Consider the following 23,397-nt stretch of genomic DNA (forward strand, 5'->3'; position numbering starts at 1 on the left):
AACACCTTGGAAGGGAGAACCACTGGACCTGCCAACTCAGGACCATAGTATTAGGGGACACCGAGCTCAATTGGCATAAGACAGTACATAAAAATTTTGTTCCACAACCAACTTTGGTGAGTAGTAACTGGAATCTTGAAATCTTTCAGGCAACCATCTAAGATACAGCTAATGGTCTCCGATAGTCTGAAGTGAAGAAGAGTGAAGAAAATCAAGGGCATTTGGAAACAGTCAGTCCAAGGATATGATGGACCTCGAAATCAGAAGAACTAGGTGGTGCCTGGTTACCAGTACCAAACACTCGGGAAGAGATCAAAACTGAAGATCCTGGTCAGCATGGGAGGGAAAATGTGGAACAAAATTCAAAAACACAATAATGACCAGAATTATTGGTCAGATGGAGTCTGGAGGGGCCCCACCCCACCCACCAAAGACTATGGCCCTTGAATACCCTTTGGGCCTGGGATAGGATTCACTCCCAAGGATTGGCTGTCAGCCCAAAAGTAGAAAGACTTACATGCAGAACACCCAACCTAGGGCAATGTACCCACCTTCTCTACAGAGATACATCCCTTGGAGCAATTGGCCATGAGGCACCAGAGGGGCAGTATTCACATGTAGGGATAGCTGGACAGACAGAAGTGCATAGTACAGAAGGTCAGAGGGGTGGGGGGTGGAAGAATCACAGGGAAGGGAGGAGAGGAGAGCAGGTTATGATTGGGGATGGTAATCAGGGCGTGAAAGCAAATGTACAAAAACTATGGAAAGTAAAATAAATTTTGCTCTGTAAATTTGCATCCAAAGCACCATCACAACAACAAAAATGCAAACAACCCAGTTGAAAACTGTAAGATAAGTTCTAGAGTACTTGACAGATAAATAAGAACAATGAAAGAAAAAGACTTGGAGAACATCTATGTATACTGGAAATAACATTATCAAGATATATTAAGAAATTCTGGGAGGAATGAAAAGTTCTGGGATGAAGTAAGACATTACTTTTCAGGTGAAAAGGATTTACTAAATACCAATAAAACTTCAAATACATACCATAGGACCTTTTCTTTTTTTTCTTTCCCAATCTCATATTTTCTAAAGTTGTTAGGTAATTAGTAAAAAAAAAAAAAAAAAATCAACAGGTGTAACGGAAACAGCCACAGGAAAAGTAGGTGCAGAGGAAAGAGTCCTAACCAAGGGTCATAACCAATTGTAGTCCCAACCAATTGCAGCGAGAAAAGCTAACCAGGGCCTAAACTACCAGCAAGAAAGGGGAAGGCCAAGCAACAACGTGCACATGCAATGTTGTTGTTAGGTGCTGTTGAGTCGCTTTCGACTCATAGTGACCCCATGCACAGCAGAACAAAACACTGCCCAATAAAACACCAACTCCATGATCCTTGCTATACTTGAACCCATTGTCGCAGCCACCATGTCAATCCATTTCATCAAAGGCCTTCCCCTCCTTCGTCGACCCTCCACCTTACCAAGCATGACATCCTTCTCCAGGGAATGGTCCCCTCTGACAACATGACCAAAGTAGGTGAGATGAAGTCTGGTCATTCTTGCTTCCAAGAAGCATCTTGGCTGCACTTCCTCCAGCACAGATCTGTTAGTTCTTTTGGCAGTCCACGGGACATTCAACATTCTTCGCCAGCACCACAACTCAAAAGCATCAACTCTTCTTCAGTCTTCCTTATTCATTGTCCAGCTCTCACATGCATACGAGGTGATTGGAAATATCATGGCCTGTGTCAGGTGCACCTTAGTCCTCAAGGAGACATCCTTGCTCCTCAGCACTTGAAACAGTTCCTTCACAGCCAACCTGCCCAGTGCTACATGTCATCTAATGTCCTGACTGCTGCTTCCATTGGCCTTGATTGTAGAACCAAGCAACGTGAATTCCTTGACAACATCAATCTTTTCTCCATTTATTGTGATACTGCTTATTGGTCTAGTTGTGAGGATTTTTGTCTTCTTTGTATTGAGATGTAATCCATACTGCAGACTGTGTTCCTCAATCTTCATCAGTAAGTGCCTCAAGTCATCTTCACTTTCAGCAAGCAAAGTTGTATCATCAGCATATCTCAGGTTGTCAATAATTCTTCCTCCAATCCTGATGCCACGTTTTTCTTCATATAGTCCAGCTTCTCAGATTATTTGTTCAGAATATAGATTGAATAAGTATGGGGAAAGGATACAACCTTGATGCACTCCCTCTCTGATTTTAAACCGTGCAGTGTCCCCTTGTTCCATTTGAACGACAGCCTCCTGGTCAAGGTACAGTTTCCTCATGAGTACAATCTAGTGTTTGGGAATTCCCATTCTTCTCAATGTTATCCACCATTTGTCATGATCCACACAATCAAATGTCTTTGCATAGTCAATAAAGCACAAGTAAACATCTTTCTGGTATTCCTTGCCTTGAGCCAAGATCCATCTGACAGCAGCTATGATATCCCTTGTTCCACATCCTCTTCTGAATCCAGCTTGCACCTCTGGAAGTTCTCTGTCAATATACTGCTGCAACCGTTTTTGAATTATTTTCAGTAAGATCTTACTTGTGTGCCATATTAATGATATTGTTCAATAATTTCCATATTGTGTGGGATCACCTTTCTTTGGAATGGGTACAAATATGGATCTCTTCCAGTCAGTTGGCCAGGTAGCTGTCTTCCAAATCTTTTGGCATAACCAAGTGAGTGCCTCCAGTGCAGCATCCGTTTGATGAAATATCTCAATGGGTATTCTGTCAATTCCCAGAGCCTTGTTCTTCGCCAATTCCTTCATTGCAGCTTTGACTTCCTCCTTCAGTACCATTGGTTCTAGATCATATGCCACCTCCTGACGTGCATGCACTAGCACCACCTTTATTAACCTTGAAATTCATTTTAATATAAATATAATGAATTTGCATTGTGATTACTGGTCGACATCAAGTCCAACAAGCTGGATTCTGGGGGAAAACATGTGCAGTAACCAAAAAGAGTTAACTAGTTCTTAAGCGTCAATCAAGCTAAAATTCCCACCCCCAAAAGGAGGACCCAAGGGAGGGCTCAGAACAGTACCAGGAAGCAAAATAGAGAAAAAGGAGAGATGTTAAACCCTCCAGGGCTCTCTACTGCTGGTAGTGGTTGCCTGTTCTTGTGTGTGAAAATGAATCAATTAACTTTGCTTTGCTTACTGCTTAACTTTCGTTTTCTGCATAAATTCTTTTGCAGTGGGAAGACAAGGACTGGGGATCAAAACCCTAGAGGTTAACAAAGTCTTTTATTTTAAAACATTGATAATTATTATGGCAAAGAAAAGAAACAAAAGCAATGTGTTACTAAAAAACACAAGAAGTAAATCAAGCTAAAGTCAGACTTCTACAATATAAAATACCGGGAAATAATGGTTTTGGGAAAATAACTTTGAAATTATTTTACGCTCAGCTAATGTGTCTTGCATATTCAAAACTAAAAGTTCTCTCGGACAAGCAAGGATTTAAAAAGTGTAGCAACTATGTGCTATGTGCTATTCCAGAGAAATTGCTCAAAAATAATTCTAACTAAGAGATATAACCAAATGAAAAATTCAACCATGGAAATTTCAGAATAAAAGAACCAATAGTGATAGCATAATATACAATTAAATGAGCTTTGTAAATATAAACATGTTAAGCCTTGTAATTAAAATGTAATTATTAATAAGACTCTAAAATTTCTAAATACATATCAAAATAGTATCTAAAAGTGAGATCCTTGAAAGAAATAACACTCATCTGGGCTAATCCCAAATAGCATACAAAAACTATGAAAGAATAGAGAATGAATGAATGACATTATAAGTTACCAAAGTTCTCATCATATTCAAGACATTTCATTAAATAACATTTCACTCTTCACATTCATATTATAGAAAATACATTCAATTTTTTCTGTATTTTCCAAACTTTCTCACAATAAAAATGCATTATTTATAACATTCAAACCAAAAAAAAACCAAACTCACTGCCTTCGAGTCAATTCCATCTCATATCAACCCCCATTGGGTTTCCAAGGGGGTAAATCTTTATGAAAGTAAATTGTGCGATGTTACTTCCACAGAGTGGCTGGTGGGTTTGAACCACCAATCTTCTAGTTAGCAGTCAAAAATGCCTTAGGCACTACACCATCAGAGCTCCTATCAGGAAAATAAAATAACTATACATTTAAAGGAATTAAAAGAATAACTGAAAAAAGATTGACCTTACAGTTTTTTACATTTTTTTATCATCCATTCAAGTGCTAACAATCTGCTAGAATTTTTGTATATCCTGAGATTTTCCTCTTTGCTTCTACATTACCAAATAGTATGTGAATAAACTTTAAAGAGTTCAGGATATTATGTAACTTTTTTCTTCCTATCCAAGAATAATCTATCCCTAAGAATAATTGCTGCACACATATGTACTATATATATATATTTGTTGTTGTTGTTGTTATGTGCCCTCGAGTCAGACCAGACTCATAGCAACCTCTCTTTGGGTTTCTGAGGTGGTATGTCTATGAAAGTAGATTGCCCAACCTTCCTTCCGAGGAGTGTCTGGTGGGTTTGAACCGCTAGCCTTCTGGTTAGCAGTCAAGCACCTTAGGCACTATGCTACCAGAGCTCCCTATATATGTGTGTGTGTGTGTATATATATATATATATATATATATATATATGATCAAATGAAGCTTGCTGATGATTGAAAAAGGAGCCCTGGTGGTGCACTGTGGTTAAGCACTAGGCTGCTAACCAAGAAGTCTGTGATTTGAATCTACCAGCGGCTCCACGTGGCAGTCTGCTTCTGTAAAAGATTCACAAACCACTCTGATTCAATTAATTCTGATGCATAGTGACCTTATAGGACAGACTAGAACTGTTGAGAACAGCCTAACCCTCAGAAACCAGGGTTTCCAAGGTTGTGAATCTTTATGGAAGCAGACCGCCACATCTCTCTCTCCCAGAACAACTGATGGATTCCAACAACCGGCCTTTTGGTTAGTAGTCGAGAACGTTTCACCACTGCACTACCAGGACTCCTTGTAAAAGATTACAGGCTTGGAAACCCTATGGGGCAGTTCTACTTGCTCCTATAGAGTCACTATGAATCCAAAGCACTCCATGACAATGGCTTTTTGTTTTGGTTGGAGATTAAAGGATGATGTTGAAATTCTATCATGTATTCTATTGACTGATGCAGGAAGCATCAAAAGAAGATGGAAGGAATATACAGAGTCACTGTATCAAAAAGAATTGGTCAGTGTTCACCTATGTCAGAAGGTGGCATATGATCAAGAACCAATGGTATTGAAGGAAGAAGTTGAAGCTACACTGAAGGAATTGGTGAAAAACAAGGCTCCAGGAATTGACAGAATATCCATTCAGATGTTTCAACAAAAGGAGGCCGCGCTGGAAGTGCTTACTTGTCTATGCAAAGAAATTTGGAGACAGCTACTTGGCCAAATGACTGGAAGAAATCATATTTGTACCCATTCCAAAGAAAGGTGATCCAAAGGATGTGGAAATTATCAAACAATATCATTAATATCACAACCAAGTAAAATCTTGCTGAAGATAATTCAAAAGTGGTTGCAGCTGCAAGGTTGTAGTGGCTTCTTGCCACAGCCCATAACCAGAGGGAATGAGTAGTTGGACCTGTGGGCTCAGGACCATGGTCACAGGGGGCATCAAGCTCAATTGGCATACTACATAAAAACATTGTTCTATAACCTACTTTGGTGAGTAGTGACTGGAATCTTAAAAGCTTGCAAGCAGCAATTTCAATGCAAGGATGGGTCTCTCCTCATCCAGAGCAAAGAAGAATGAAGAAAACCAAAGATTCATGGAAACAATTAGTCCAAGGGACTGGTAGACCATGTAGTCATCAGCCTATATGACCATGAGACTGGAAGAACTAGTAGTAGCTGGTGCCCAGCTACAACTATCAACCACTCATAGGAGAATCAGTGCAGGAGATCCTAGATAGAGTGGGAGAACAAAGTGGAACAAAAAATGACAAAAAAAAAAAAAAGACCAGGTTTTCTGGTCTGATAGAACCTGATGAAACTCCTGAGACTATGGCCTCTAGTTACCCTTCAGGTCTGGAACTGAGCTCAGTGCTGTGGCTTCCAGCCAAACAATAAACAGGTATTTGAGGTGAACATTTAAATCAGGTAGACACACTACTTGTAGCAATCAATCACGGGAGAAGAGAAGGGCAATGTTTGCACAGAGAGACAGCTTGGGGGGTGGGAGTTTATAAGAGGGAAGGACACGGGGAAGAGGTAACTAAGGGGAGGAGGTGGGAAGACAGCTGTTACATTGTCAGGAATTACAGTCAATGTCATGAGACAAAATGTGTATGAATTGCTGTATGCAAAATGAATTTGCTCCGTAAACTTCACCCAAATCACAATAAAAATTTAAAAATTAAATAAATAAAATGGTTGCAGCAGTATATTGACAGAGAACTTCCATCAATGCAAGCTAGATTCAGAAGAGGATGTGGAACAAGGGATATCATTGCTGGTGTCAGATGGATCTTGGCTGAAAGCAAAGAATACCAGAAAGATGTTTACTTGTGTTTTATTGACTATGCAAAAGCATTCAATTGTGTGGATCGTAACAAATTATGGATAACATTGAGAAGAATAGGAATTCCAGAACAATTAATTGTGCTCATGAGGAACCTATACATAGACCAGAAGGCTGTCGTTCAAACAGAACAAGGGGATATTGCATGGTTTAAAATCAAGAAAGGAGTGTGTCAGGGTTGTATCCTTTCACCATACTTATTCAATTTGTAGGCTGAGCAAATTATCTGAGAAACTGGACTACGTGAAGAAGAATGTGGCATCAGGATTGGAGGAAGAATCATTAACAACCTGTGATATGCAGGCGACATAACCTTGCTTGCTGAAAGTGAAAATGAGTTGAAGCACTTACTGATGAAGATTGAAGACTACAGTCTGCAGTATGGATTACACCTCAACATAAAGAAAACAAAAATCCTCACAGCTGGACCAATAAGCAACATCATGATAAATGGAGAAAAGATTGAAGTTGTCAAAGGTTTCTTATTTCCACAATCAACACCCATGGAAGCAACAGTCAAGAAGTCAGACATTGTATTGCCCTGGGCAAATCTGCTGCAAAAGATCTCTTTAAAATGCTGAAGAGCAAAGATGTCTCTTTGAAGACTAAGATACATCTAATCCAAGCCACGGTATTTTTAATCACCTAATATGCATGTGAAATCTGCTTTTGAGTTGTGGTATTGGAAAAAGATCATGGACTACAGGAAGAATGAACAATTCTGTCCTGGAAGAAGTGCAGCTGAATGCTCCCTGGAAGTGAGAATGGCCAGACTTTGTTGTACATACTTCAGTCATACTTTCAGAAGAGACCATTCCCTGGAGAAGGATATTATACCTGGTAAAGTGGAGAGTCAGTGAAAAAGGGGACACCTTCACCAAGATGGGTTGACACATGGCTGCAATAATGGGCTCAGGCATAGCAGAGATTGTGAGGCTGGTGCAGAACCAGGCAGTGTTTGATTCTGTTATATATAGGGTCACTATCAGTCAGAGCCAACTTGAAGACACCTACCAACAACATTCTTATGGAAAAATATATTCTATTGAAAAAAAAAAAAAGGTAAAGATGGCAAAAAGCAATCCTACAGCAAATTAAATCTTGAGAAAACATTTTATAGCTTTAAATAAGTGAGAGAATGAAAGAAAAGGGAAATAAAAGAGCATGGCAAGGGGGTATGGTGTTAATCCATGGTGGTACATACAATTGTACATAATACACACCTTGAAATTCCAGGTCTCATTTTTGAAAACCAATTACAATTAGTCGGGAAATGGCATTTTTTTCTCTGGGAGCTGGAAAGCCCTACCTACGGCAATGCGGCAATGTCACTGAATGACTTACAACGTCAAGGTCTTAACATAATCTGTATCATAACTCTTCCCACGGGTTCTACTTTCATTTGTTTAGGATGTTAAATACAAGGTCATAGGCAAATCAGTTTTCTCTATCTACTCATCATAGATGCATCAGTCTAAGTTTAAAATATTTTATTTTATAAAGGAAGAAACTGAACTTTTAAAAATAAATAAATAAACCACAGCTTTGAGCCTTAGTTTTCACCTCCATAAAGTTAAGATGTCAGATTAAATGACCTCTGAGTCCCTCTGAGCTCCAAATCCTGTAATTGTACCATCTGGTCACCTCGGGCTATAGAGTTCAGTGAAGTAGCATTTAAACACTTAGATTTTTAACTACTATAATTTTAAGCCTAATTTGCAAAAACAGCAATATGAGTCTTTCCCATTCTTTTTTGTTCTTCCATAAAACAAGGTACAGTGGTATCTCAAATCAAATAAATCTACAGGATGTTCAATAAACTTGTTTAAATTTCCAACTAGTAATTTTTCCAAATATCCAAAACTAAAACATGAAAAAGTAACTAGAGTTTTTTGTAGAGACTAAAGAAAAATAATTATAACCATAAATACAACATGTATATCTTCAGATAATGAAGTTGATTAGATCAGTTTCCTTTGTAATAAATATGTCAAAACATGGCAACTCTCCATCAAATAAATTTTGCTTTATGATATTAGTGTCAGGCATGTTTTAGCTTGGATTTCAGAAGCATTACACAGTAATTCATCTAAACTGCTATACCTAGAGATTCTATTACATTCATAATCATCCACAGCACTCAGAAAGATAACTAATATTTTCAGTAAAGTAACATGTCAAATGCCAGGAAAAGTTGACTTTCTATACTCTAGCTCCCATAACCTGTTGGCACCCATGTTAACTCAGGTCATCCAAGCACCACATCCAAGTAACACATGTGTTAATGAGATGTCAAGTTATACAGTCGAGACTTGATACTTTGATAATCCCATGTTAGGCTCTTAAAATTGAAACTAATTAGAGCAGATCCTGAACATGAATTTCACTAGGTATAAAGGAGAAAACAAAATTTTACATATTGAGACCAAGTTACACTCGAATGTCCAGAACTCTTGAAACCTGTGACCTGATTTGTACAAACCTGGAATATTTTACCAAGAATAGCTGTAAAGCAAGAACAAGATTAGAAATCTCAATACTCAGGCTTCCTTTTATTTTTAAGAATACATAGAATTAGTAGCTGCAAGGAAAGCAAGAAACTTGGAAGTTGCATTTATTTTATGTACTCATTTTGGAAGGAGCTCTGGTAGCGTAGTGCCCAAGGCACTGGACTGCTCACCAGAAGGCTGGCGGTTCAAACCCACCAGCCACTCCTTGGAAGGAAGATGGGGCAATCTATCTCGGTAGTGATACTGCCTCGGAAACCCAAGGAGGGGTCACAATGAGTCGGGTTCGACTCGACGGCACATAACAACAACAACAACAACAACTCATTTTGGAAAATCTGGAAATAATAGAAATACACAAGAAATGTTTCTTCCTGCTTGTCAAGGATTCATCACCATGATTTTTGCTGTTTGTTCTGCAGAAAGGTGCTATACCCTGTCCATCTACTTAGTGAAGATCAAGTAAACAAAGCATTTTGATCTAGGATAAAATCTGTAAGTAACATACATGGTACCACTAGAGTTCAAACAGGGAGATTTAAGAACTACCTCCTAGTTCTTAATTCTTTCAAAACAAGAGCAAAAACAGGATTTTGTTGTTTCAACTCAAAATTCTGAAACTTATCTCATTTACTCTTGTCAATATGCAAGGAGCCCCCATGACAAAGTATTAATATATCAACATTCAATTAGAAAGAAATAAGCCCACCAAGAGAGGATCAGAAACAAATGTTAACTAATTTTAATTATTATCAGTCATATAACTGTACCATCACTTGTACTGATCAATAAATATAAGGATGCTAGGTAATACCTAAGGAGCGCTGGTGACATAGTTGATAAGGCATTTGGCTGCTAACCAGAGGATCAGCAGTTCAAACCCACCAGCCACTCTATGAAAAGAGGTTGGGTCAATCTACTTCTGTAAAGATTTACAGCCTTGGAGACCCAATGGGCTTCACTATCAGTGGGAATCAACTCAATGGCAGTGAGTCTGGTTTAGGTAATATCAGGACTGTGTGCAAAATAAATGGTAGACAGTGTGAATATGATGTGAAGTCTATTGTAAACAGATTATCTTTCAGCAATTAAGTCCAAGATTTAGCAATTCCTACTATTCTAACATTACTTTTACCTTTAATAAAATATAATTTAAAATATTTTCAATAAGTGCTCAAATATATTGATATGACTTCAACTATTTATTTGATAATTTTAAGTGTTCCTCATAAGATAGGGGATTTTTAAGAAAAGTATTTCTATTATACAAATCAAATATATTATTAAATAAATAGAAATAATTTACTGAAACCCAGGTTGAAACAGCTACATTTTTCTTGGGAAAAAAAGAAAAATTTTCCTCCTAAATCCTGCAGATATAGGCTAATCTTACATAGAGTAAGAAAGTCAAAGAGAGGACACAGGCACAGAAGACACCTTCTCAGATGACCTAGCACCCAAATCAGATAAGCCAATTCCATTGTTAAGCAATGCTTACAATTTATGCAATCTTACACAGAGACTCTGGGAAAAGACTTCTTTTACCCCATCTCCAAACCATAATAATAAATCATTTATTTTTCTATTCTGCTCACATTTACTAAAGACCTATTCTTTTTACAGCTTTGTTTAAGGTGCTATGGCTACAGTGCAAAATCAAATACAGATCTTAACCTCTTGAGTTTAAGACCACAAGGGTAGGACTAACCATCCTGACATTCTCAGTCTTAGCAATGAAAGTTCTGATTCCTGGGAACCTCTCAGACCCAAGCAAAAAGAAACAGTTAGTTGTCCTATGAGCAAAAGACTTCACAAATTTTTTCCTAATATACTTGCTGTTGTTGTTAGGTGCCATCGAGTCAGCTCCAACCCACAGCAACCCTACGTACAACAGAACTCAGTATTTATTATATAATGATCATAGGAGCTCTGGTAGCATAGTGTCTAAGGCACTTGACTGCTAACCAGAAGGATGGCGGTTCAAATCCACCAGCCACTCCTCGGAAGGAAGTTTGGGCATTCTACTTCTGTAGTGATACTGCCTCGGCAACCCAAGGAGGGGTCGCTATGAGTCAGGTCTGACTTGACGGCACATAACACCACCAATATGTTGATTATGCATTTGGGACTTCTGAAATAGCATCACTTTGGAGCAGATATAGTTTGTATGAATTCGGAATAAACATCCTAATGGCAACCATTAGAGAAAAATTTAACTATCACACAGTCAGAACTTAAAGGACAGGTCTTAGTAGGTATAGGGTCAATTCCTGTTTCTTAGTGACTTCTTAGGACTAGTTCCAGAAGACAATAGGAACAAAGCCATGCCAACAGCTTGGGAGCATTTAGAGGAGATTTAGAACTAGCCAGAAAGGCTTCCTTAGGGAAGCCATAAGCTGCAAGCTATCTTTTAAATCATGTTAATTGGTTTAAAATTTTGATATAGCCTTGCTAGCCTTCTCTTATTTGTGTTATGAAAAGTGAGTGGTTCTGGTCCTTTTTTCCTATATGAACCTTTTGGAGAAGCTGAATTTTTTAAAAAAGCTGTTGATTTTTTTTTCCCAAAAAAATACATATCATACAAACACATTGTTTTTAAAAACTATACCTAAACAATCAGCATGGTTGTAGGATACAAGATCAAGATATAAAAATCATTTCTATATCCTAGCAAAATCTGAACTTTAAATGTGAACTCTAAAACTGATATTGCAAATACAAGTCTGTTTACAATTCCATCAAAAAGAATAAAACAGAAGTTATTTAAAAATTGTAGACCAGTGTTCAGAGCAACAGTTACGTACTTGGCTGCTAATCAAAAGATTAGTGGTCACAACAAACTCACCAAGCATTGTCTCCTTTGTTACCACAAACTAACCAAGCAACTCTGCTTGAGAGAAAGACCTGGGTATCTGTTTCCAATAAAGATTACAGAAAACCCTATGGGGCAGTTCTATTCTGTCATATGGGATCACTATATGTCAGAATCAACTTTATAGCACCCAACAATAGAAAAATGTTCACATGAAGAATTCTACATAAGCTGACCTTGTCTTGACTTGCTGGATAATTGCTTACGTCCTAAATTGCATGTAAGAAAAAAGTTGTTGTCAACTGGTTTGAGACATCTTTGAAGACAGATATCAGTTATATATCCTGTACAATTCTCCAGATTAACTTAAGAACTTGGTTCACATTGTCTCCTTTGTAAAGTCTTCCTTAACCCTTCCTCCACCCTCAAGCTGGGTAAGATGATCTTTTCTTATGTGATCCCATAGCACCATCACCCTAACATTTAATTCACTGCCTGTTTGTCATCTGCTTTCACACTAGATTGGAAATACCATGCAAGCAAGAGCTATACCTTATTTACCCCATACCCTTAAAGCTTAAAATAGAGTCAGAATACAATAAATGTGTGTTGAGTAATGAAATGTGTTCCTGTCTCATTGGGCAATCCTACTTCCGTAGTGATACTGCCTTGGAAACCCAAGGAGGGGTCGCTATGAGTCAGGGCCTACTCGACGGCAAATAACAACAACAACAACATCTCACCTCCAGACAGACTCACATGGGAAGAATGACAAAATCCTACACTGGTCATAATCAGATGGTATAGTTTCAAGTATTGAGTGCCCAACTCGGTTTCTTATTTTGTAGGCAATGGTGACTATTCCCCTGTGTAGACTCTCTGGAACACAGCCAACTGGCCTCTCCTGGTAACCTGACCTCCTTGCATTTCATTGAATTCAAACTTTAACCCTGTCAATTGATATTTTGTGGCTTATTCCATTAGTGATTTACTAATATTCCTAGGGGCGACAGTTTGGAACACCTAAGGGAGAACAGGAAGTGAGCCAGTGGCAGTTTGGAAGAGCTAAGGGAGACCAGAAAATGAGGTGGTGGTGGTTTAGAACATCTCAGGGAGACCAGGAAGTGAGCAGAGTGGTTTGGAACAGCTAAGGGAGATGAACTTGTCTATCAATTTGTCCTACTGTGGTGGCTTGTGTGTTGCTGTGGGGCTGGAGGATATGTTACCAGTGTTTCAAATGCCAGCAGGGCTGCCCATGGTGGACAGGTTTCAGTGGAGCTTCCAGACTAAGACCGATTCGGAAGAAGAAGCCATCTACATCCCAAAAAGTTGGCCAGTGAAAACCTTATGAATAGCAGTAAAACACTGTCAGATATATTATTGGAAAACTTTATTAATAGCCCTGAAACATTGTCTGATATAGTGCCAGAAGACAAACCCCTCTGGTTTGAGGGCACTCAAGATACAACTGAGGAAGAGCTGCCTCCTCAGAGTAGAGCCAACCTTAATGATGTGAAGGGAGTAAAGCTTTCAGGACCTCCATTTGCTGATGTAGCACAACTCAAAATGTGGGTGAGGGGGGAGGTGCAAACATCCATTAATAATCATATACGAAGTATGAATCTAGGAAAATTGAAAGTTGTCAAAAATGAAATAGAACGCATAAAGTTCAATATCCTAGGCATTGTTGTTGTTGTTGTTGTTGTTATGTGCCGTCGAGTTGGCCTAGGCATTAGTAAGTTGAAATGGACTGGTTTGGGCCATTTTGAATCAGACAACCATATAATCTACTATGCTGGGAATGACAAACTGAAGAGGAATGGTGTGGCATTTATCATCACAAAGAATGTTTCAAGATCTATCCTGAAGTACAATGCTGTCAGTGACAGGATAATAGCCATATGCCTACAAGGAAGACCAGTTAATACTATTATTCAAATTTACTCACCAACCACCAAAGCCGAACATGAGGAAATTGAAGATTTTTAGCAACTTCTGCAGACTTAAATTGACCACACATGCAATCAAGATGTGTTGATTGCCACTGCTGATTGGAATGCGAAAGTTGAAAATAAAGAAGAATCACTGGTAGCTGGAAAATATGGCCTTGGTGATAGCAATAATGCTGGAGATCACACAAAAGAATTTTGCAAGACCAATGACTTATTCATTGCAAATACCCTTATTCAACAACACAAAGAGTGGCTACATATATGGACTTCACCAGATGGAGTACACAGGAGTCAGAATGACTACATCTGTGACAAGAATCGGTGGAGAAGCTCAACATCTTCAGCCAAAACAAGGCCAGGAGCTGACTGTGGAACAGACCATCAGTTGCACATATGCAAGTTCAAGCTGAAGCTGAAGACAATTAAAACAAGTCCAAGAGAGCCAAAATATGACCTTGATTATGTAGTTCCTGAATTTAGAGATAATCTAAAGAATAGATTTGATGCAACAAACAGCAGTGACTGACAACCATAGGAGTTGTGGGATGACATCAAGAACATCATCCATGAGGAAAGCAAAAGGTCATTAAAAAGACAAGAAAGGTAAAAAAAATCTAAATGGATGTCAGAAGAGACTCTGAAACTTGTCATTGAATGGAGAGTAGCTAAAGCAAATGGAAGAAAAGACCAGATAAAAGAGCTGAACAGAAGATTTCAAAGAGCAGCTCGAGAAGACAGAGTCAGTTATTACAATGAAATGTGCAAAGACTTGGAGTTAGAAAATTAAAAGGGAAGAACATGCTCAGCATTTCTCAAGCTGAAAGAACTGAAGAAAAAAATTAAGCCTTGAGTTGCAATATTGAAAGATTCTATGGGCAATATATTGAATGATGCAGGAAACATCTAAAGAAGATGTAAGGAATACACAGAGTTACCGTATCAAAAAGAATTGGTCGATGTTCATCCATTTCAGGAGGCGGCATATGATCAAAAACCAATAATACTGAAGGAAGAAATTGAAGCTGCACTGAAGAAATTGGTGAAAAACAAGGCTCCAAGAATTGACAGAATACCCATTGAAATGTTTCAATAAACGGATGCCACACTGAGGCCCTCACTCGTCTATGCCAAGAGATTTGGAAGACAGCTACCTGGCCAACTGACTGGAAGAAATCCATATTTATACCCATTCCAAAGAAAGGTAATCCCACAGAATGTGGAAATTATCGAACAATATCATTAATATTGCACGCAAGTAAAATCTTACTGAAGATAATTCAAAAATGGTTGCAGCAGTATATTGACACAGAACTTCCAGAAATGCAAGCTAGATTCAGAAGAGGATGTGGAATGAGGGATATCATTAATGATGTCAGATGGACTGTGGCTGAAAGCAAAGAATCCCAGAAAGATGTTTACTTGTGTTTTATTGAGTATGCAAAAGTATACTATTGTGTGGGTCATAACAAATTATGGATAATATTGAGAGGAATGAGAATTCCAGAACAGTTAATTGTGCTCATAAGGAACCTGTACATAGACTGATCAGGAGGCTGTCATTCGAACAGAACAAGGGGATACTGCATGGTTTAAAATTAGGAAGAGAATGTGTCAGGGTTGAATCTTTTCACCATATTTATTCAATCTGTATGTAGAGCAAATAATCAGAGAAGCTGGACTATATGAAGAACATAGCATCAGGATTGGAGGAAGAATCATTAACAACCTGCAATATGCAGACAACACAACTTTGCTTGCTGGAAGTGAGGATGACTTGAAACACTTACTGATGAAGACTGAAGACTACAGTCTGCAGTATGGATTACACCTCAACATGAAGAAGACAAAAATCCTCACAATTGGACCAAAAAGCAGCATCACGATAAATGGAGAAAAGATTGAAGTTGTCAAAGAGTTGGTTCTTGGTTCTACAATCAACACCAATGGAAGCAGCAGTCAAGACTTCAGATGAAGTATTGCACCAGGTAAATCTGCTGCAAAAGACCTCTTGAAAGTGCTGAACAGCAAAGATGTCTCTTGGAAGACTAAGGTGTGCCTAACCCATGCCCTGGTATTATCAATCCCCTCCTCGGAAGGAAAGTTGGACAATCTACTTCCATAGTGATACCACCTAGGAAACCTAAGGAAGGATCTCTATGAGTCAGATCCAACTTGATGGCAAACAAAACAACAACATATGCATTTTAGAGCTGGACAATGAATAAGAAAGAACGAAGAAAAGTTGATGCTTTTAGTTGTGGTATTGGCAAAGAATACTGAAAGTATCATGGACTGCTAAAAGAACTAACAAATCTGTCCTGGAAGAAGTGCAGCTGGAATCCTCTTTGTAAATGAGAATGGCTAGACTTTGTCTCACCTACTTTGGTCATGTTGTCAGACAGGACCATTCCCTGGAGCGGGATATCATGCTTGGTAAAGTGGAAAGTCAATGAAAAAGGTGAAGGCCTTCAACAAGATGGATTGACACAGTGGCTACAATGATGGACTCAGGTACAGCAAGGATTGCGGGGCTGGCACAGGACCAGGCAGTGCTTTGTTCTGTCATACCTAGGGTCACTGTGAGTTGGAGATGACTCAATGGCCCCTAACAACAATGTTTCTAGGACAGTAAAGTATTTCTGTTAATGGGTGGTCAAAACAGTCATTATTTTCCATTAACCATTTCCTTTTAAATGATTTTCTACATAATAAATTTCTGATAAGGTACATTATAAAATTTAATGAAAATTTTCCTTTTAATATACACCAATTCAATTTCCAGCTCTTCTGGAAAATAAATATTTCATAAAAAGTTGAATACTTATAATGTTGTGGTTGTTAGGTGCCATTGACTTGGTTCTAAGTAACCCTCTACATACAGCAGAACAAAACACTGCCCAGTTCGATGCCAGTCTCACAATTTTTGCAGAGCCTATTGTTGTAGCCACTGTGGCAAGCTATCTCCTTAGGATTTTCCTCTTTTTCACTGACCCTTTACTTTACTAAGCTTGATGTCCTTTTCCAGGGACTTGTCTCTCTTGATAACATGTCCAAAATACATAAGATGAAGTCTCATTAACCTCCCTTCTAAGTAGCATTCTGACTGAGCTTCTTCCCTGACAGATTTGTTTGTTCTCTGGCAGTCCATGGCATATTTGGTATTCTTTGCCCACCTCATAATTCAAATGCATAAATTCTTCTCCTTTCTTCTTTATTCATTATCCAGCCTTCATATGTATATGACATGATATTAATATTTAGCATACATTGACTGAAGTTATAATTGTATTGCATCAATTCAGAAGAGGATGAGGAATGAGGGATATCATTGCTTTTGTCAGATGGATTTTGGCTGAAAGCAGAGAATGCCAGAAAGATGTTTACTTGCGTTTTATTTACTATGCAAAGACATTTGACCATGGGAAGCATGACAAATTATGGATAATATTGAGAAGAATGGAAATTCCAGAACACTTAATTGTCCTTTTGAAAAACCTGTACATAGACCAAGAGGCAGTCGATCAAACAGAACAGGTGATACTGGTTTAAAATGAGAAAAGGTGTGTGTCAAGGTTATATCCTTTCACCATATTTATTCAATCTGTATGTTGAGAAATGTGGTAGTTCAGTTTGTGCATCAACTTGGCTGGGCCTGGTTGAATGGCTGGGTAGCTGATGGTAGAAATTCCCCATAATGAGACTGGCAATCAACTCCATGGTGGGACCAACCACAAGCAGCTGAGTAGCTGCCTTTGGGATATGATCTATTTCCAATATGTAAGCAGCAGCTTTGGGAATAGTCTCTAGCCTATGGCATGCTTGGACCCTGCATGTAGCTGTGTTGTTATTCAGCAGCCTGCCATGCTCTGCCAACCTTGGGATTACAATGGACTTAAATTAATGGCCTGCCATGTGGTTTGATAACAATGGGACTGTGCCTTTTTACTTGCCAACCTTGGGCTTCTCAGCCTCAGGAGCCAGTAGCTGTCTGAGTGAAGAAATGGCTCTAGCTTCAGTGGGCTGGGAGCAGGAGGCAAAGCTGGACCCCAAGGCTGAGGGGCTTTCACCCAGCCCCTAGAGCCTGGCACTTTGAACTTGGACTTAAAGCTTCCAAATTGTAAGAATAAACTGCTGTTTGTTTAAGCCATCCCATTTGTGGTATTTCTTGTCAGAGAGGCACTAGGTAACCAGAACAAGTCTTGGAGAAGCTAGACTCTATAGACAAGAATGAAGCATCAGGATTGGGGAAACACTCATTAACCACCTGTGATATGCAGATGATACAATCTTAGTTGTTGAAAAGTGAAGAGGACTTGAATCACTTACTGATGAAAATCAAACACTATAGCCTTCAGTAAGGACTACAGCCTTCAGTACTTCGACATGGACAAAACAAAATCCTTACAACTGGACCAATAAGCAACATCATGATAAATGGAGAAAAGATTGAAGCTGTTGAGAATTTCATTTTACTTGGATGTACAATCAATGCCAGTGGAAGCAGCAGGCAAGAAATCAAACAACATATTGCATTAGGCAAATCTGGAAAAGATCTCTTTAAAGTGTTCAAAAGCAAAGATGTCACTTTGAGAAGTGAGGTACACCTGGCCCAAGCCATAGTGTTTATAACTGCCTCATAAGCATAGGAAGGCTGGACAATGAATAAGGAAGGTCAAAGAAGAATTGATGCCTTTGAATTATGGTGTTGGTGAAGAATAATACATATACCATGGACTACCAGAAGAATGAACAAATCTGTCTTGGAAGAAGTACAGCTAGAATGCTCCTTAGAAGGGAAGATGATGAGACTTCATCTCATGTACTTTGGACATGTTGTCAGGAGGAATCAGTCCCTGGAAAAGGACATCATGGTTAGTAAAGTAGAGAATCAGAGAAAAAGAGGAAGACCCTCAATGAGATGGATTTTGACACAGTGGCTACAACTATGGTCTCAAACATAGCAGTGATTGTGAGGATGGCACAGGACCAGACAGTGTTTCATTCTGTTGTAGTGACCCTATGAGTTAGAACAGAATTGACTGCACCTAAGAAACAACTTTTCAATTGTAACATAATATTATTAGTAAGATACAGCTGGTGGTTCAAACCCACTAGCCACTCCTTGGAAGGAAGGTTGGGCAATCTACTTCCATAGTGATACCACCTTGCAAACCCAAGGAGGGGTTGCTGTGAGTCGAGTCTGATTCAATGGCACATAACAACAACAACAATAGCACTAGTGACAAAAACCCATCTCTTTCATTGCCTGTGTTGCTCCATAAGTAGATGTGCTAGTGTTTTTCAGATATGTTGCCCTTGACAATGTTTTGTAAACTTTAGAAATGTGCACATCATAAAACTCATAACAAAATTGAGCACCTCATCACTGCCGTTGTCAGAAGCTTTCTTCTACTCATTTTCTTTTCAAGGAGCTGATTAAAAATGATTCTCATAAGAACTTTTCCAGGGACTTTCAAACTAGAAGACTTAAGTTTTCTTCTCCCAATGTTTTTTTCTTGAAGGAGTTCATTTCCCTTGATCCATTTTCATCACCATACCTCACCTCACAAACTGCTGCCTGTGTTAAATTAAAGATGGGAAAGCGAAGGAGCAGTGCCTGGGAAGTGCATGAGCTCCCTCTCGTGGGTCTTGGAATTTGCTTCTAAAAATCAAAGTTCCAATCATTTAAAATCCAGGTAAATTAATTGGTAATTAAGTTGTCTTTGTCTCCAAGAGAAAGTGTGATTCCTTGGTCCATCCTGGCCAACTGAATAATTCCCATTTCAAACTGTAATGTTTAATTGTACCAGGGACTTCTCTTGATCTTTAAATCAATCCTAGAAGCATTATCATACATGAAAAAATGAAAGTTTTATAAAGGTTTATTTATATGGAGTCCTGAGATCAGTAATTCAGTTGTGACAATAAATACCCACCATTTGCTTTACTAAATTTACATTTTATAAAATATTTTCACATAACATTTCATTTGAATTATACAATAAATAAAAATGTAGTGTTATCATTCTCAGTGCCAGACTTGTATTCAGCAGGGAACTAACTTAAATCTGCTTCTTCTGACACCAAAGTTAACATTCTTTCCATCCCACCCAACCTTTCCCTTTCCCACGTTCACTGTCTTGCAGTTTCTCCACCTAAGGTGAGATTCTTTCTTGAGTTTCAAAACTTCAGATAACTGCTTTGATTTTCACCTTCTTCAAAAACTTTCATGCCAGATTAAGATTGAAAATTAAAAAAAAAAAAAAAAAGTCCAGCTTAGAAACCAGATGTTTCTAACTCTTAAAATGTGCATCAGCAAACTCTAATAGGTCTTTCCACAGTAACAGTATTTTTTTTAACAATTTAAAATAATGTCCATAAATATGAGACTGACTACCTTTGGAAACAACTTGAAAACAAGAGTCTCCCCAAAGATCAAATCTTAAGGTGGAAACTTCTTATACCTCTTTTTTTGTTTAATTGTGCTGAACTACCAAAAACTTTGCAGGAAACTAGGTTAAAATCTCATTTATGCAAGCAAAGCTACTGTCTGAATTTTAATCAAATGATAAATGATATCTGTTACTCAGCACGAAATGCATTACAAGGTTCATTACAAGAATATCTGTGATGTTTTAGTTATTACCTTATTCCTCCAGCTCATATCTACTTACAATCAGAAAACAGTATTGAGTCTGAAAACTAACTCTTATATTTACTAATTGTGTCTTTGAGCGAGTTTCTTAACATCTCTGAGACTTATGTTTCGTCATTTGTAAAATTAAAATAATAACAGAATTTACCTCATAGGACTGTAGCAAGGATTAAAACAAATAACACATGAAAACTTATTAATGGTGTCTGGCACAGATTAAGTATTAAATAAGTGTAACTCTTAATAGTGCTGTTAGTACTATGAATCCATGAACTCTGTAGATACCTCAATTCTTGCTACCTTTTTCCCATTCCTGATATCCAGAAAAGAACAGCTGTCCTCATGTCAACTCCAGCTCATGGTAACTTCATGTGTGTCGAACTAAAACTGTGCTCCATAGGGTTTTCAATAGCTGATTTTTTAAAAGTAAATCAACAGGACTTTTCTTCTAAGATGTCTCTGAGTGGATTAGAACCTCCAAACTTTTCATTATCAGCCAAGTGTGTTAACCATTTGCATGACCTTTCGTTAATTTTTACCTCTCTCAGCATGTACTCATTTGTCCTGATCTCTTACTCTTTGTTTTTGATCTCTGGTGTCTTTTGTCATATATTTGCCGTCCTTGTTACTTGTGATAAAAATAAACCTGCTTTGTAAATGATAAAGTGTTCGTATCTTGTACTCTGGCAGGGTCCAAACTCCATTCTTTTCAGTATGCCCAATGGAAAACTTTAAGCAGTCATCTCACAAAAGTCTCCCTCTCTTTCTCTCTTGAACACACACACACACTGACATACACGGGGTTGCCATGAGTAGAGTTGACCTAATCACGACTGGTAGTATCCGCACATGTAAAAGACTTCTTATTAAGGAAGCAGAGCACCCTGTCTCTCACACTAGGATAAGAAAGCCAGTACGGAACAGAAAGCCCAAAGAGTGTACTGTAGAAAAATATAACTAAAGTGTTCCTTAGAAGCAAGGATGGTGAGACTTCAGCTTGTTGACTTTTGATACATCATCAGGAAGATCAATCGGTAGGAGAGGACATCGTGGTTGGTAAAGCAATGTCAGTAAAAGTGAAGGATTATAGTAGAGAATACAGGGGACAAACTTATGCAAACTTCTTAGCATAGCCAAACACCTTGAGGGACTGAGTCATTGAGCTTGAGGGCTTAGGACCATAGTCTTAGGGGACATCTAAGTCAATTGGCAAAAACTAGTCCACAAAGACAATGTTCTACTTTGGTGAATAGAGAATGGGGTCCTAAAAGCTTGCAATAAATCATCTAAGATATATTGATCTCTTCCCATCCAGAGCAAAGAAGAATGAAGGAAATCAAAGACTTGGGGAAAAAATTCGTCTAAAGGACAAATGAACCACAGCCTCTGCTAGCCTGAGATCAGAAGAATAAATGGCCGAGGCTGCCACTACCAACCACTCTGACTGGTATCACAATAGAAGGTACTGGAACACAGTGGGACAAAAAGATCAGATTTACTGGTATAAGAGAGATTGGTGGAACCTCAAGAGTACGATCCTTAGATACTCTTCACACCTAGATCTGAACCCACTCTAGGAGATCATCTTTCAGCCAAACAATAAACAGACCCATAAAATGAACAATAACATCTGTGAGTAGCGTGTTCCTTAGAACAATCAACTATATAAGACCAAAAGAACAGAATTTGCCCCAAAACAAAGTTCAGAAGGTGGGAAAGATGGGCATATGGAAATGAGGAAGCCAGGAAGGAGGTAGGAAGAGTACTATTACATTGAGGGCATTACAACTAATGTCATGAAATAAAATGTGTATAAATTGTTAAAAGGGAAATGAATTTGCTCTGTAAACTTTCACCTAAACCACAACAAAATGTTTTAAAACAAACAAAAAAAAAAGGCAAGGGAAACCTTCAATGAGATGTACTGACACAGTAACCACAAAAATGGACTCAAACATGCCAATCATCACAAAGATGACACAGGACTGGACAACATTTCATTCTGTTATGCATAAGGTCACTATGAGTTTGGGCCAATTCAGTGGACCCCAGCAACAACAACAACAGAAAAAAAAAAAAAAAAGCAACTACTCTTATTGAAAAAAATATATTTCCTCTATTTATAGTTGGATCAAGGTTTACAGATCCAGCTTGCCTAAATTATACAAATTTTTACAAATATTCTCCAAATGTCCTATAGTATGGATTTAGGTGTCTGTGCATGCACTTAACACAAGTACATGCACATCCTAACCTTTCCTTTAAAAACATATAATCTGATCCTTCAGATCTCTTCCTTTGGTTGCGATTAAAATCTTAAAGAGCATTATACTAGGTATATATATGTTTAGGATTCTTGTCTCCTAAGTGTTTTAGTTGTCCACCCATGAGCTCAAAGAGGTTTTATATCCAGCAAATGGGCTTTCACAAAACTTGTAGCAATTAGAAGCAAAGCCAATATCTTGACCAATGGAGATTTATTTTCTCATCACTACAGATTTATTTCTATTTGAAAAAAAAAAACAGTGCAAGTGTCCGAGTGGCAAAACTGAAGGGGCATCACCAGTAAGTTTATATGAGTCTTTAAGACTTCAGAATTGCCAGCTGGACAACTTTCATACCCCATTAAATTCACAGACTTGAAAATCCTAGATTCACCTTTGTTTTATTCAGTAAGAGTTGATTAGCTTTGCGATTAAGCCATCTAGTTTTTAGACTTTGCTCTGAAAGCGTACTCATCTACTTACTGCTACTTAAAAGTCTCACTTTCAGTATAATAGCCATTTTTGGTTAGTTTCAATTGAAGAGAACAGACAATATCTCACAGCACCATTTAACACAAATTCAGTCTATGAGGATACCAAAAAAAAA

Source organism: Orycteropus afer, unplaced genomic scaffold (genome assembly GCF_000298275.1).
Source record: "Orycteropus afer afer isolate SDZICR_OR568_19922 unplaced genomic scaffold, OryAfe1.0 scaffold00216, whole genome shotgun sequence".
Classification (NCBI taxonomy): Eukaryota; Metazoa; Chordata; class Mammalia; order Tubulidentata; family Orycteropodidae; genus Orycteropus; species Orycteropus afer.